The sequence below is a fragment of the Schistocerca nitens genome, chromosome 1 (assembly GCF_023898315.1).
Source record: "Schistocerca nitens isolate TAMUIC-IGC-003100 chromosome 1, iqSchNite1.1, whole genome shotgun sequence".
In the NCBI taxonomy this organism is placed as follows: Eukaryota; Metazoa; Arthropoda; class Insecta; order Orthoptera; family Acrididae; genus Schistocerca; species Schistocerca nitens.
Genome location: NC_064614.1, coordinates 1,155,074,255 through 1,155,092,086, shown reverse-complemented (window position 1 = coordinate 1,155,092,086; position 17,832 = coordinate 1,155,074,255).

The window sequence follows — 17,832 nt, the reverse complement described above, 5'->3', positions numbered from 1 at the left end:
TTTTACTGATTACAATTAAAGATTTACATTTCTGAGTAACTGAATAATACCGGGACATTGATCTAAACGTAAAGTTTTATATACAACAATAATTGTTATTCATTTATGCTCCCTAATTTCCCAAAATATTGGTTCCTATTTCAGTAACAATGTCTTAGATAAGAATGCTAATTGCTCTGGAAAAATGCAAAAGTTGTTAACATATTTCCACCATGATCTGTATAAATGTTACCGGCCTTCTCATGGCTTTTTCACCTACTTCATTAGGAAGTGAGCATTCAGATATATATCTACATATGAACAATGACAGCGAAGTTTTTATTACTGGTTTTCTGTGTTTAGAATGTTTTTTCAGGTAATCTAATGACAGTTATGGATTCCAATTAACCAAAAGCATGTAATATATAATAAAGTTAATGTGGATAACCCCTGAATCCATATTTCAAACTTTTAAGTATTGTGCACATTCCATAAAAATGATCATATTCAAAATTTTACAAAAAGAATGTATAAATAACAATTTTGGGGCAAGAATAACACGAGAAAGGAATTCTCCTGCTTTGTTGCATGTTATCCTCAACAGAAGTATTTTTCGACGCTGTCTACAGTCTGATTTGATGCAGATATCCACCCCAGTGTATCTTGCACAAGCCTCTTCATCCTTATGCAACTACAGCAACCTACATCCAATTGAACCTACTCATTGTAGTGAAGCTTTGGGCTCCATATACAACTTTTACCATCCAACACTTGTCTTCGTTAAGAAATTAACTGTTATTTGAAGCCTTTTGATGTGTCCTATGAATCGATTCCTGACTTTACTCCAGTTGTGCAACCAGCCTATTTTTCCTCAGAGTTACATTCGGCTCATCTTAATCAGTTATTTGGCCGACCCACCCAATTTTCAGCACCCAATTTCAAAAATGTCTGTCCTTTTTCTATCTTAACTGGAAAGAGTCCTATATTGCACTTCCACACAAGACTGCTCTCTAGATCCCATCAGAAGTGACTTCTTAGTAGGAAACTTTATGCTCAGTTTTAACAAATTTCTCTATTCCAGAAAAGCTATTCTTGCGATAGTTAGTCTGCATTATGTATTCTCTCTACTTCAGCCATCGTCATTCGTTGCTCTACTCAAGTGTCAAAATTCATGCATCACCTTAAAACTCTTATTTCCTAATCTAATCCCCTTTGTATCACCTGATTTAATTAGACCTCTTTTCATTATACGATCTATTCGGTTTAACTGATCTAGCTGTTCTTTTGCCGTATCTGACTGAATCACGATGTAACCGGCAATACTAGTGGCTTTTCATTACTTCATCCAGTATTCCATTTCTAAATATCTCCGTGGTTTCCTTTAAGGCTTACTCACTCCATAGGTGGATAACCTTGGGGATATGCCACAAACCTACTTCCTTTCTCAATTACTTCTTCCATTTCACCTCCTTCTACTCTCATAACCACAATATCATAAACATCTATATCTTAATCTTCATGACTATCTGTCTTTCACACTTAAGTGCCTGTCAGAGGGTTCATAGAACCAAGAGACTGTTTCTGCCGTACCACTCTGTGAGTTAACGAGTATTTCGCTCTCATTTAAGTATATGGCCAAAGGAGTCAGCCTACAGGAATTGTGAAACGAACCCTGTCGGCGAGGACCGTGTGCCACAAAGGGCACAGGGGAAATTCACAGGCCTCTATTGTCTATTGAGTCCTAAGCGCTGTAGTGTGCGAGTGCGGCAGACGAGAACCTACATTATAGGGAAACCCAGTAGAAGCCGTTTGTGGCAGAAGAGACGTAGCAGTGTTAAACATGGCGGACCTAATATAGGCCATAAAGGGAATAAATTATGGAAACAATTTAATTCAGTACTCATGCAGGGAGTCAAGCCACATTAATTTTAATCTACCATCCACCATAAATTTTCATGGTGATCCCAATAAAACTTGAATACTGACCATATGTATAATAGTTTAGGATTTACTGTTAAAGTGAAATTAACAAGTTCTGTATGAAAGACTTAAATGCTAAAATCTGAACGCTTTGGTCGATCTTAGCGATCGACATTTCATATAGAAGCGCATCATTAAACTGACAAAGGTTGTTTATGTAACAGAATTTAACGTTTATTACGTAATCTATATTATTGTTACTTTATTTCGAACGTGAAAGTGGTCGAGCTTTCATTATTTAAATATTTTAAAATGTAAAATAATGTACAATAAGCTGTAGCCAATCAGGTGGACGGCTTCAGGAAAGGAAACTGGCCTAGTCAATTGAGCGAAGATGTTCGACTCGCGGGAAAACGCGGCCGGGGATGCGCAGAGACAGTGCTGGCGCAGACGCGGAAGGGCACAGTTCGGCTGGAGACACCAAAGGTTACATTTCGGATCCAGACGCGACAGCGGACTGTCGCTCTTTAGGTAGCTAGGAAGTGAAACGAAGTAGAAAATTTCGTGTTGTGTGGTATCGCGTGACTTACTTTCTGAGCGGTGAGCACCCACGCGCCTGGTATGAACTGTAAATTTTCGCGTAGATAACTTGTATTTCGCGATGAGATTGTGATTGATCGAACTGTGTCAAATGGATATGCGCTCGAGTGTAACAGTAACTTCCTGAATAAACATTATTCTAACCAAATTGCAACTGTGTGGCCTACACCATTTATGCGTCGTTAATTTAGCACCCGATATTATTATTACTGTTATTATTTGCTGTGTTAACTTCGTATTTCGCAAACTTGCCATGAGCCAGACAATTTAACCAAAGGGTGACAAGTGTCTAATTTAGGGCGTGTAATGCGACACGTGGGGTTTAACCCCTAGACGCCTTTGAGCCAAGACATTTCGACGAAGCGGAACTGCATGTGAGCCCGAACATCTTTGGGATGTTAGCTCGCAACTCTCGAATGGCATGCGGCAAAATTGAAAACTTAAATCTTTCCGCAAGAGCTCTGATTCCTCTTACTTTATTACAACGATTATTTCTCCCTGTGTAGGTGGGTGTCAGCAAAATATTTTCGCATTCCGAGGAGAATGTTGGAGACTAAAGCTCCGTGAAAAGATCTCCCCGCAACAAAAAAACAGCCTTCTCTGAATGACTGCATATTCTACGCGTCACACTCTTTCTCCTATTTGGCGATGATATAAACCGAGCTGTCCCTGTTAGAAATCTTTCGATGTGGTCCGTCAGTCCTGTCTGGAAAATATCGCATATAGCACAGCAGTATTCTAACAGAGGGCTGACAAGCTACTGTGTGTGTGTGTAGTCTCTTTAGTAGACCACTTGTATCTTGTAAGTGTTCTGCCAATGTTACGCAGTCTTCGGTTTGCCTTCCCCACAACCTTATATATGTGATCGTTCCAATTTAAGTTGTCTATAATCGTAATTTCTAGGTGTTTTGTTCACCTGACAGACTTTATATTTGTATGATTTATCTTGTAACCGAAATTTAACGGATTAATTTTAGTAATGTTGCGGATGACCTCATACTTTGGTTATTCTACATCTACATCCATACTCCGCAAGCCACCTGACGGTGTGTGGCGGAGGGTACCCTGAGTACCTCTATCGGTTCTCCCTTCTATTCCAGTCTCGTATTGTTCGTGGAAAGAAGGATTGTCGGTATGCCTCTGTGTGGGCTCTAATCTCTCTGATTTTATCCTCATGGTCTCTTCGCGAGATATACGTAGGAGGGAGCAATATACTGCTTGACTCCTCGGTGAAGGTATGTTCTCGAAACTTCAAAAAACGCCCGTACGGAGCTACTGAGCGTCTCTCCTGCAGAGTCTTCCACTGGAGTTTATCATCTCCGTAACGCTTTCGCGATTACTAAATGATCCTGTAACGAAGCGCACTGCTCTCCGTTGGATCTTCTCTATCTCTTCTATTAACCCTATCTGGTACGGATCCCACACTGCTGAGCAGTATTCAAGCAGTGGGCGAACAAGCGTACTGTAACCTACTTCCTTTGTTTTTGGATTGCATTTCCCTAGGATTCTTCCAACGAATCCCAGTCTGGCATCTGCTTTACCGATGATCAACTTTATATGATCATTCCATTTTAAATCACTCCTAATGCGCACTCCCAGATAATTTATGGAATTAACTGCTTCCAGTTGCTGACCTGCTATATTGTAGCTAAATGATAAGTGATCTTTCTTTCTATGTATTCTCAGCACATTACACTTGTCTACATTGAGATTCAATTGTCATTCCCTTCACCATGCGTCAATTCGCTGCAGATCCTCCTGCATTTCAGTACAATTTTCCATTGTTACAACCTCTCGATATACTACAGCATCATCCGCAAAAAGCCTCAGTGAACTTCCGATGTCATCCACAAGGTCATTTATGTATATTGTGAATATCAACGGTCCTACCGCACTTCCCTGCGGCACAACTGAAATCACTCTTACTTCGGAAGACTTCTCTCCATTAAGAATGATATGCTGCGTTCTGTTATCTAGGAACTCTTCAATCCAATCACAATTTTTGTCAATTGCCATTTTTCACACAATGCAGAAATCTTATTTAAACCATTTTGCAACAAATCCCAAAAGCAGGAAATATTATTAATGTTTGATGACTTATAAAAAGCTATTGACAATTTACAGTCAAGCAAGATGTTTGAAATATTCATACCAAATAAGCATACACAATAGAAAAGCCGTGCAATACACAATATGTATGAGAACCATGAATGAAGTAATCGGAATAAATAAAGGAGACACGCAGGAATGCACGCTTCCTTATCCAATGTTCATCCTGTGCATTGCAAAAGTAATGAAAGAAATATGACAAAAATTAAGAAATAAGATAAAACTTTGGAATTAACATTTGTCAACAATAGTAGGGTAGTTGTAGCAGTTCATGGAACATTAACATCAGCACTTCTTGTGCCAGTTTACACAATTGCGCCTTGACCTTGAAGGTCAACCCGCCCTCAACCTTGCACCCTTCTCCTCCCCTCTCTCACCTCCCTCTTCCCCAGTTTGCTCTTGCTCAATCGCATATCAAAGTATTCATGTTCTTAGCCAGCAGCTGTGTGCTACCATTGCTCTCAGACAATTTCCTCTCGCCCAATAGGAGTTAAGTTCCGATTCCCCTTCCCTCTTTTGTTATAAAAATACAATTGCCTAAGCCACCTCTTTCGAGGTATGTACATCAGTGTTTAACGATCGCTATGAAGTGTCATCAGTAGGGATCAGCCACTACTTCTGGCCAAAACAAAAGGCAGAAGACTTTCACGTTTGAAAGTAGGTATTTTTCCATAAATTACTGATAGTAATCTGATTAATATTGTTCTTCTCATTTACTAATATATTCATTTATATTTACATTTTGTTATTTATTTTTAACAGCAGCGCTATCTGTCCCTGATCCAGTACTAACGGAAATGCTTACCAAGGACATGGAGGTCCTCAAGACACCATTGTCTGTGTTATCACTGTAGTAGCAGCTCATAACCACTCTTTCCGATTTATCAGACGTACTGTCCGACTACTCAGCACCAACATAGCAGCTGCTGCCACAACTTCCTCATCTCGCAAATCCTCATTTAAGTGCCAGTAGAATACTACTATTGGCCAATACATATAATTTGACTGATAGAAGGTCTAATCATGTGAATTTGGGCCTAGCACCCAACAGTGACTTTGATGTAGAAACTGGAATAGAAAAAAGTCCAGTGTTGGGGTTAGAGTCCATTATTCATTGCACGAAACAGGCCACCCGTTCACCTTGAAGGAGTACGTAGAGAAGCAGATGACTGTAGAGTATGAACATCCCACACACTAATTAACATCCATGTTTGGGACGAAAAGATTTCGATAGCCGATATGTACATAGAAGACGTACTTGAATTAACTTCAGAAGAAACATTCGGGTATTATGAAGTGGAGAGATCTATACTGTGGATTAGCAATTGTGACCAAGACTGAAATCCTGGCGTCCGTATGTCATAGGTGCGCATCATGACTTTGTGAACAATTTGCGGGAGAACAGGATAAATATCAATCAGTTAGAACAGAATGAACGCTTCTATTCATCCACTGCCGAAGTATACAAGTGTAGATCCAATAAGCAAGAAATTCCTAGAAGCTAAATTCACAGATACTATGCCTTTGTATGTTGTTGTGCCTATGAATTTGAAAGCTATTCAGGTTGCATTTAATGAGTATAGAAGCCAGCTGTTCGCTAAATATTGCACAGCACACAATGACTGCAAAATATTTAACATTGTATACAGATAAATTCAATAAGGCATTTCCTACATAATTATGTATATTGCCGCCCCCGTCCCATTCCCATGCAATGATTCAAATGCTTTTATACCACACTTTTGAACAACGCACAAAAACTATTGCTAGTAGAAGAAGGAGATGGAGAAGGATTCGCTATTACTGAGTTCAGTTGCTAAAAAGAAGAAGAAGAAGAAGAAGAAGAAGGATATACTACTACCGCTTTCAGTAGCCATTATAGTAGTAAGACAGAACATACAGCATTAGCAGGGATAAACAATGTATGCTGCGTAACTACCCTACACCTTCAACAATACATCCAATACGGTCTGGGAACAAGGAATTTCAAATAACACCAAGTTTATTCGATTTAATATCCTGACTTCGAAGTCAGACAAGTGTCATACGAGATAGAAACATACGCTGGAATATTACATATGACTAATAAAGTAAATAGGGGAAACAACAACCAAAATGGACGAATAAGAAAATCAAAAATTAAGAAATATAGGCATATTATTCGACCTCCTTTAGTTGGCAAGGATGGCATGGTCAAAGATCTTGACATTCTGCATAAAAGAATGAGAATTGTACCTCTAGAATATGCGTTCTAGAATGAACATAATGAAATACTAGGACATTTGTAACTGTTAATTGTATTAGACACCGCAGGGAATATGGCTCAAATGGGCGAAATGATATCAATCATTTCAGAGCTTTGAGAAAAACATTTTATCGAATAAATATGGAGTCAGTTGTTCATGAGCCCCACAAACGTGCATTTAAAACATTCCCGCGTACACATGTTATAATATGAGATTTGGATGATTTGTGGCGCACTGCTTCCGTAGTTATGAAACAATATTTGTGATCAAATAAACGTTTCACGTGTATTTCAATCGTTGCCCGTCAGTATTTCAGATACACTTGACCCTGCTTGTGAAGGCAAAAACAGGGAAGGTAATTTCCCAGGTATTTGACAACTACTGCAGACGGGGACGAATCGGTGCGCTGAAAACTTACAAATCGATCACAGAGGCACTTGAACTCTTCAGGTGTGAAATCCTCAAGAGCACATCAATTTTTAATTGCGATGAGTACAAATGCCCGTCAGTCTGAAGACGCAAGGAAACGTGTCGTGACAACAACAGTGGTTGTATGTGTGTTTCAGATAACGTAGAAATACTTTTATGTTGGGGTATGAGTAAGTGCTATTGTATTTTAAACCTTTATCTCCTCCTATACCTCTTACAGAATGTGTTTCTCTACGTCTTTTAATGCTACCATGTGAGCTGTGGACCCCGCATTCAGGTTGTCATCTGTTACGTATCATAGTGGCTACTCTAGCAAGCATCATATACCCAAAATTTCGCGTTTTGACCCGTGTGCAACGCCGCCGCGTATCAGATACCAAAGCGATGTGACTTGCGGCGTGAGTATGCCAAAGGCTGCGATTTCCTACTCAAATCCTGTCAATCTCTCTGGGCTGACCAAGTTCCATGTAAAGACACACGATTTTTCGGCGAAATATTGTGTGCTTATTATATATCGTTGCCTTGTCAATTTCCGGCTAGGCTGCTCCTTACTTAACTACGTACAATCTGATAGTTACAGTATCATTACCCTAAATAGCTCAAATCTCCCAGCCTATTATTATATGCTTATTATACAGTGGTGTCTCATTGACGTCCGCTCAAATGCACAGCCATTTGGTGATGGTGTAAAATTATGTTTTCACATACACCCATTAGTAGTACAGTGACTGTGCATAATTTTGCAGTGTATCATCATTATTCTAACTGCAAATTGCGCCTTGCATGCTTGCTCCTTCCAACTCTGACTATAAATAAGCTGTACTGAACAGCTTCTATCCAATTCAGTTGAGTCATCACCTTTGACAGCAACTGCATCAATCATAAAGCGGCTATCTGTCTGTACTAACGATGATAGAGCAAATAAGTTCTGTCGTTTGACAGCTAGCGACTGGGAGATTGTTACAAAATGCAGCTTACTGCACCGCTATTTGACGATGAGACTGTCGCTTTCCTGATGAATTACTTACAGTAATTTGAATATCTGTTTACATTTTTATATTTACATATCTATGTGCGCGTGTATGTGTTTTAATATTCTTTTCCAAAAAAAGTGTTTATAATAACTATTTACATTTGCAAACAGTACTTTATCTATGTGTGAAGGGGTTAACACCTTGCATAATGCAATTATTCTGCCCCAGCTAGAGCAGGTCTGAACCCAAATATCATGGGGGATTAGCCGCAATTATGGAGGATCATATACATCAATGATAATCTGCATTTCTTCTTGTTCTACAATAATCTACTCTGCAGACAATACTTACGCTGTGTGCTCTCGTTTCGTAGGTGCTGCTGATAGCCTTGTGAGCGAATGGATCGACGTCACATCCTTAGACATCGAACCATCACAAGGCATGATTCCATTTTCTATCCGTAGTAAATGGAGAATGACACCGTCATTGAGGGCCAGATACGTAAGTAAGTATTACTTCTTCTAAAGATAATTTATTTCTGCATACAACGTTAACCTTGCGTGTTGTTCTTTACTAGGTGCCCCGCGCCCGGGTTCCCGGGTTCGATTCCCGGCGGGGACAGGGATTTTCTCTGCCTCGTGATGACTGGGTGTTGTGTGACGTCCTTAGGTTGGTTAGGTTTAAGTAGTTCTAAGTTCTAGGGGACTGATGACCATTGTTGTTATGTCCCATAGTGCTCACAGCCATTTGAACCATTTTACTAGGTGCAGTTGATGACGATATAGTGACAGATGTTTATGCTGTGTTGAACAGAAAACATTATAATGCGTTAATATTCAAAATAATAATGATGATGATGATTGGTTGAAATCCTTTATTAGGTAAACTAATGTTTGAGCAAAAGCCATTTTATATTTAATACCAATGCTGCTATTTATTTACTGGCTCACTAATTTTGGGCTTTTCCCAATTCCACAAGTCACCTCTTACAGATAACAGAATTTGTTATAAGTGGATGTGTAGAATGTGGATAATAAAGTTATCAGCGATAAAACGGTTCATATGGTAAGTACTTACGTATTTATATTTAGGATATGATTGGTGTGGACTGTGCTGTTTATGTCATCGCACTTAAATGTATCTCATCCACGCGTTAAAAGATGACACTGACGTAGTTATATTTTACACTAGTATGTTAATGTATCTATATTATGTATATTTTCTTTAATTGTAGTACCTTCATTATCAAGCAGCATGTGATCCACGTGACAACAAAATTGTATACACAATGGAGAATTTGTTCTTATTAGATTACAGTGTGTGTATCACTTATTAACCATAGATGTTATCCCAATTTTGACAAATGTTGACACAAAGAATTTTATTATAATGTGTAATATGTAATCTCGGATATTATAAAATTATTTAGTGATTGCATCAAAATCATGTACTACCTCCATGCACACAGTGTTCCATCACATCTTTTAGCACTATACAGCAGGAAAATATTGTTTCGTCGTATTTCAGTGTAATCCATAAACATAGTTTTGTTACGCTCTTGTAACTTTGAGTGTATAGATAGTAGTGTCGTACTGGATGAGTGGTTACGGTAGTACGGAGTGCAATTCATTGGCTCAATGAGGCGTTATTTAAGATTTCTATGAATAATTTGAAGTCACATATTAGGATGGAGTGCTTTTCATTGATTAAGGTGCTATGGAAATTTTCTATGAGACGTTGCTGCACAGTTCTGCTTGTTGATTTATCATTTGCTCTGGATTCTTAGTCATGTGAATGGACATTTGAATTGGAAGGTTGCGACCCAACTGAAGTTATCAGGTACAATCATAGCTCATGAACACGTCTGGAGATGCGGCCGATAATCCTTTTGGAATAACATCTAAAAACATAAAGACTACAGGCCTCATGAAAAAAGAGACGAATGGTTCTCAGATTGGTGAGTTTGTGGGACTCAGAAAGCAGTACATATACCGCGTTGATGAAAGCACCACTCGGAGGCGGGTTAAGGGTGCCCGTAGTGCGGCTTCCAGGGCTACCTCGACAGAGAACTACAAGAAGTGCCCAACCGAGGGCGTTAGCACAGCTCCACATGTATTATAGCTAGTAGTCTTTCGAGCGACGGTCATGACGTACACACTGGACTACAGCTGAAAACAGGGTTCATCCATCATGATGACAAATCTTTCATCCTTGAGTTCGGAATCGGGAACCTTCCATTCTCACACTATTCACTTGAATGACTGAGTGTGCGCGCGTGTGTGTGTGTGAATTCCTAAGGGACCAGACTGCTGAGGTCATCGGACATGACTGAGTGTGTGGATGTTTACGTATTTATAAACAGAAAAAAAATGGTTCTGAGCACTATGGGACTTAACATCTGTGGTCATCAGTCCCCTAGAACTTAGAACTACTTAAACCTAACTAACCTAAGGACATCACACACATCCATGCCCGAGGCAGGATTCGAACCTGCGACCGTAGCAGTCGCGCGGTTCCGGACTGAGCGCCTGAACCGCTAGACCACCGCGGCCGGCTATAAACAGTAGGTCTGTGCTTGGAGTAGGTGGATGAAGCATTTTTCAGCGGTGCATATAAGTGAATGTGTAATTGATTGCACCCTATATCTGTTATATCGAGTGTGTACTGTTTACCCGTGCAAGTTGTTTGCCATCTATGTGCGTTTAAGTTATCACCATTACCATCACTGTCAGAACAAGTACCCCACTTTGACACGGTTCAGCAGATTGAAATGCCTCTTGATCTTAACTGAAAAGATAATTATTATTAAGTCTGAGGCCCTTTACCACGGCTCTCCCCGTCGGAGGTTTGAGTCCCCTTCTGGCATGTGTGTGTGTGTGTGTTATCCTTAGAGTAGGTTAGTTTAAATTATATTAAGTAGTGTGTAAGCCTAGGGACAGATGACCTCAGCAGTTAGCCCCCATAATTCCTATTATACATATGTCAACAGCATAAAAATCATTTTGAAGTTGGTAACTTCCTCATACTCTCTATTTTATAGGGTCGTATACATTTAGTATCGAATGTCTACGCCCACTCTTCTGTTACCAAAGTATTACCTTCTGATTCCTTTTATTGTCAGCGGCTACAAAACACGAATCTGAATGAAGTTGTTCGTCTTACATTGCTTCGTTACGTACCCGTCTGTGGAATTGGCTGGGCTTCAATGTGAAATGAGATTTATATCAGTTTCTATAATGGAAGCTTACTGAAAAGCAGTTATGTGGAACAAGAAAATCACTTTTAGTCGTGTGGACACTTAAGTTTTCCTCGGTGATGTCTCTGCAGTCTCTCCACAAGACGTGAAGAAAACCAACACACAAAAATGCTTCTAATTTTAGTTTCTATAAATTTTTTCTCTGTTGCAGATCGGATCATACTGTAGGTGTACAACCAACAAGAATGTTCCAAGCATCAAGCCAACGAACACACTATTTACTTACGATATTTCTTAAAACGATGCTTCGATGTTGTGTGCGTGGAGGTTGTTTGTCACTCCAGTTACGGAGACTGAAGGGTAGAGGTCGTTAAGAGTTGCCGATGACCATTTCCGTTCATTTGCCATTGTTGGGTACCTGAGATCGTCATGACTCACTGTATCACGACCACTTCTAATTACGCCACATCGAAGTTTATATTATTTCAGTACATATTTAGTATAGTATATACTTAGTATAGGTTAAAGTTAGATATAGTGGGAATTAGTGAAGTTCGGTGGCAGGAGGAACAAGACTTTTCGTCAGGCGAATACAGGGTTATAAAGTCAAATAGGGGTAATGCAGGAGTAGGTTTAATAATAAATAAAAAAAATAGGAATGCGGGTAAGCTACTACCAACAGCATAGTGAACGCATTATTGTGGCCAAGATAGACACGAAGCCCACGCCTACTACAGTAGTACAAGAGTATACGCCAACTAGCTCTGCAGATGTGTGACGAAATAAAAGAAATTATTCAGGTAGTAAAGGGAGCCGAAAATTTAATAGTCATGGGTGACTGGAATTCAGTAGTAGGAAAAGGGAGAGAAGGAAACGTAGTAGGTGAATATGGATTGGGGCTAAGAAATGAAAGAGGAAGACGCCTGGTAGAATTTTGCGCAGAGCACAACTAAATCATAGCTAACACTTGGTTCAAGCATCATAAAAGAAGGTTGTATACATGGAAGAAGCCTGGAGATACCGACAGATTTCAGATATATTATATAATGGTAAGACAGAGATTTAGGAACCAGGTTTTAAATTGTAAGACATTTCCAGGGGCAGATGTGAACTCTGACCACAATCTATTGGTTATGAACTGTATATTAAAACTGAAGAAACTGCAAAAAGGTGGGAATTTAAGGAAATGGGACCTGGATAAACTGACTAAACCAAAGGTTGTACAGAGTTTCAGGGACAGCGTAAGGGAACAAATGGCAGGAATGGGGGAAAGAAATATAGTAGAAGAAGAATGGGTAGCTTTGAGGGATGAAGTAGTGAAGGCAGCAGAGGATCAAGTAGGTCTAGTAGAAATCCTTGGGTAACAGAAGAAATATTGAATTTAATTGTTGAAAGGAGAAAATATAAAAATGCAGTAAATGAAGCAGGCAAAAAGGAATACAAACGACTCAAAAATGAGATCGACAGGAAGTGCAAAATGGCTAAGCAGGGATGGCTAGAGGATAAATGTAAGGATGTAGAGGCTTATCTCACTAGGGGTAAGATAGATACTGCCTACAGGAAAATTAAAGAGACCTTTGGAGAAAAGAGAACCACTTGTATGAATATTAAGAGCTCAGATGGAAACCCAGTTCTAAGCAAAGAATGGAAAGCAGAAAGGCGGAAGGATTATATAGAGGGTCTATACAAGAGCGATGTGCTTGAGGACAATATTATGGAAAGGGAAGAGGATGTAGATGAAGATGAAATGGGAGATATGATAATGCGTGAAGAGTTTGACAGAGCACTGAAAGACCTAAGTCGAAACAAGGCCCCGGGAGTAGACAACATTCTATTAGAACTACTGACGGCCTTGGGAGAGCCAGTCATGCATGACAAAACTCTACCATCTGGTGAGCAAGATGTATGAGACAGGCGAAATACCCACAGACTTCAAGAAGAATATGGTAATTCCAATCCCAAAGAAAGCAGGTGTTGACAAATGTGAAAATTACCGAACTGTCAGTTTAATAAGTCACGGCTGCAAAATACTAACGCGAATTATTTACAGACGAATGGAAAAACTAGTGGAAGCCGACCTAGGGGAAGATCAGTTTGGATTCCGTAGAAACATTGGAACACGTGAGACAATACTGACCCTACGACTTATCTTAGAAGCTAGATTAAGGAAAGGCAAACCTACGTTTCTAGCATTTGTAGACTTAGAGAAAGCTTTTGACAATGTCGACTGGAATACTCTCTTTCAAATTCTGAAGGTGGAAGGGGTAAAATACTGGGAGTAAAGGCTATTTACAATTTGTATAGAAACCAAATGGCAGTTATAAGAGTTGAGGGGCATGAAAGGGAAGCAGTGGTTGGGAAAGGAGTGAGACAGGGCTGTAGCCTCTCCCCGATGTTATTCAATCTGTATATTGAGCAAGAAGTGAAGGAAACAAAAGAAAAATTCGGAGTAGGTATTAAAATTCATGGAGAAGAAATAAAAACTTTGAGGTTCGCCGATGACATTGTAATTCTGTCAGAGATAGCAAAGGACTTGGAAGAGCAGTTGAACGGAATGGATAGTGTCTTGAAAGGAGGATATAAGATGAACATCAACAAAAGCAAAACGAGGATAATGGAATGTAGTCGAATTAAGTCGGGTGATGCTGAGGGAATTAGATTAGGAAATGAGACACTTAAAGTAGTAAAGGAGTTTTGCTATTTGGGGAGCAAAATAACTGATGATGGTCAGAGTAGAGAGGATATAAAATGTAGACTGGCAATGGCAAGGAAAGCGTTTCTGAAGAAGAGAAATTTGTTAACATCGAGTATAGATTTAAGTGTCAGGAAGTCGTTTCTGAAAGTATTTGTATTGAGTGGAGCCATGTATGCAGTTGAAACATGGACGATAAATAGTTTAGACAAGAAGAGAATAGAAGCTTTCGAAATGTGGTGCTACAGAAGAATGCTGAAGATTAGATGGGTAGATCACATAAATCGTAGAGGGAGACCAAGAGATGAATACACCAAGCAGATTCAGAAGGATAAAGAAGCTTGCACAGGGTAGAGTAGCATGGAGGGCTGCATCAAACCAGTCTCAGGACTGGAGACCACAACAACAACAACAACAACATTTAGTCGCTAACTCACTATGAAAAAAACAGGAGCTGGTGACATAAGAAAGGAAGTAAAATTTTTGATAAATATAAACGATTTGCTTCTTTCTTTCTTACTGGCAACGGAGACGAAAACGTATGTAGTTTCAGCCTGTACCATAACGGCCACAATACAATGTTCTCCAGCTATCCTACGTTACAAGAGTGTCCAGACGCAAAGTGCAATTTAAAATCAGAACTGAAAGCGGGTTGGAACTCGTCTGTGACAGAGCAATTTTCCAATTCAAAACTAAATTCATAATCAAATATTTTTCTGCGGGCCCCAAGTATCTCAAGCGCCAGCCGTGCACCGTTTCACGGAAAATCTCTGTTTAATTTCAGTCAAATTCTCTGACGAGGAGCTTCTGAACGTGACAGCTTCAATTTGCCGACCGGCGACTGGCAGAACTACTAGTTTCTTTTACTTGGCTGAAATTAAGTTCCCGCAAAACCAATACTCGCCGAATTTTTATCAGGCCGCTTGTGGCAGTTCTCTGCGCAGTAGCGTGGTACTTACGGATCTTCTAGTTGAAATTTTAAATTTAGTATTTAAGAAATCTTTCACGTAGGAGGATCGTACAAACATACCGCCGTTTGAGTCTCGTACAGATTCCCGTATGGAGGACATAGTGATAGACATCCCTGGGGTTGTGAAGCAGCTGAATGGGGTGATAATAAATAAATCGCCAGGTCTTGATGGGATTCCAATTCGGTTTTACAGAGACTACTCTACTGCATTGGCTCCTTACTTAGCTTGCATTTATCGCGAATCTCTTGCCCAACGTAAAGACCCGAGTGACTGGAAAAAGGCGCAAGTGACGCCTGTATATAAGAAGGGTAGAAGGACGGATCCTCAAAATTACAGACCAATATCCTTAACATCGGTTTGTTTCAGGATTCTCGAACATATTCTCAGTTCGAATATAATGAATTTCCTTGAGACAGAGAAGTTGCTGTCCATGCATCAGCACGGCTGTAGAAAGCATCGCTCCTGCGAAACGCAACTCGCCCTTTTTCACATGATATCTTGCGAACCATGGATGAAGGGTATCAGACGGATGCCATATTCCTTGATTCCGGAAAGCGTTTGACTCGGTGCCCCACTGCAGACTCCTAACTAAGGTAAGAGAATATGGAGTTGGTTCCCAAATATGTGAGTGGCTCGAAGACTTCTTAAGTAATAGAACCCAGTACGTTGTCCTCGATGGTGAGTGTTCATCGGAGTTGAGGGTATCATCTGCAGTGCCCCAAGGAAGTGTGGTAGGTCCGCTGTTGTTTTCTATGTACATAAATGATCTTTTGGATAAGGTGGATAGTAATGTGCGGCTGTTTGCTGATGATGCTGTGGTGTACGGGAAGGTGTCGTCGTTGAGTGACTGTAGGAGGATGCAAGATGACTTGGACAGGATTTGTGATTGGTGTAAAGAATGGCAACTAACTCTAAATATAGATAAATGTAAATTAATGCAGATGAATAGGAAAAAGAATCCCGTAATATTTCAATACTCCATTAGTAGTGTAGCGCTTGACACAGTCACGTCGATTAAATATTTGGGCGTAACATTGCAGAGCGATATGAAGTGGTACAAGCATGTAATGGCAGTTGTGGGGAAGGCGGATAGTTGTCTTCGGTTCATTGGTAGAATTTTGGGAAGATGTGGTTCATCTGTAAAGGAGACCGCTTATAAAACACTAATACGACCTATTCTTGAGTACTGCTCGATCGTTTTGAATCCCTATCAGGTCGGATTGAGGGAGGACATACAAGCAATTCAGAGGCGGGCTGCTAGATTTGTTACCGGCACGTTTGATCATCACGCGAGTGTTACGGAAATGCTTCAGGAACTTGGATGGGAGTCTCTAGAGGAAAGGAGGCGTTCTTTTCGTGAATCGCTACTGGGGAAATTTAGAGAACTAGCATTTGAGGCTGACTGCGGTACAACTTTACAGCCGCCAACTTATATTTCGCGGAAAGACCACAAAGATAAGAGAGATTAGGGCTCGTACAGAGGCACATAGGCAGTCATTTTTCCCTCGTTCTATTTGGGAGTGGAACAGGGAGAGAAGATGCTAGTTGTGGTTCGAGGTACGTTCCGCCACGCACCATATTGTGGATTGCGGAGTAAGTATGTAGATGTAGAATATATTCAGGCTGTCTATCATAGGTACAAAAGAAAGGTAGGGAGTAGAGAACAATAAAGCAAGCAAATAATCCTAATAAACCTAAAGAAACCACTGGTTTCCCCGATACGACATACTACGGCTGAGTACATAAACGCCTTTCAACATAATCCCCGAGGATACAAACAGCGCATATACACCAGATGAAAAACAAATTACAAGAGTTCCTCATGGCCACCGTTCATACGCAGATACGCTTCAGCACATCACCACAGATGTCTGTACACGCTCAAAACTGCTAGACGTGTTTTCAATATACTGACATCCACCCACAATGCGTTCTCGGTGTTTATCGACGCAATCTACAGAGGTGGAATACACCAAAGCTTTTAAATATTTCCCCACAAAAAATCAAGTGAGTTCAAATCGAAGGTCCTGGGAGACCATAGAGATGGCAGGCCACGTCTGATTTACTTGCTGTCGAAGATTCGTGCTTCATATTCTGATTATTATCTTCTTATTTGCCCTCCTTTCGCTCTTTTCTCATACGCCCATAATACCCAAACACTTTGATACAGTACATTGCAAATAGTGTAGATCCGGTGGCTATTAAACTTTCGCACAGGTTACGGGTCCCACAACGTGACAAAGTCATCATATATAGCGAGGAAAGTAATTGTCATCGGCAGACGGCCACATACGTGGTGATTCACGAAGACATGCAAGTATTTCATACAAACATAGGTCCACAAATGTTTAGTTATGTAGTTACGGCCAATAAAAGATTTTGCCTGAAATTTAGCAACTTCTCTTATATGAAGCTATCGCAAAACTGTACGAGGTTAAAGTAAAGCACGATTTCCATTTATTTTTTTGTTATTGATCCGATAATTCTGTATCTGCAGTAGATTTCCAGAACATCCAGAAAGGCAAAGATTATTATAGAAGTAAATTTGTTTACTTTCCATTAAGAATCTAGAAACGTTTATATCATTGCTGGTAACCGTTAGTGAGTTGTTTCAGTCGTTTCCTAACCTTAAAACGAGTATTTAAGTGAAACCACATAGTGACTTTTGTAGTGTGTAGATTACTTTGAAACAGGGATGCCTTCCATATTTACGACA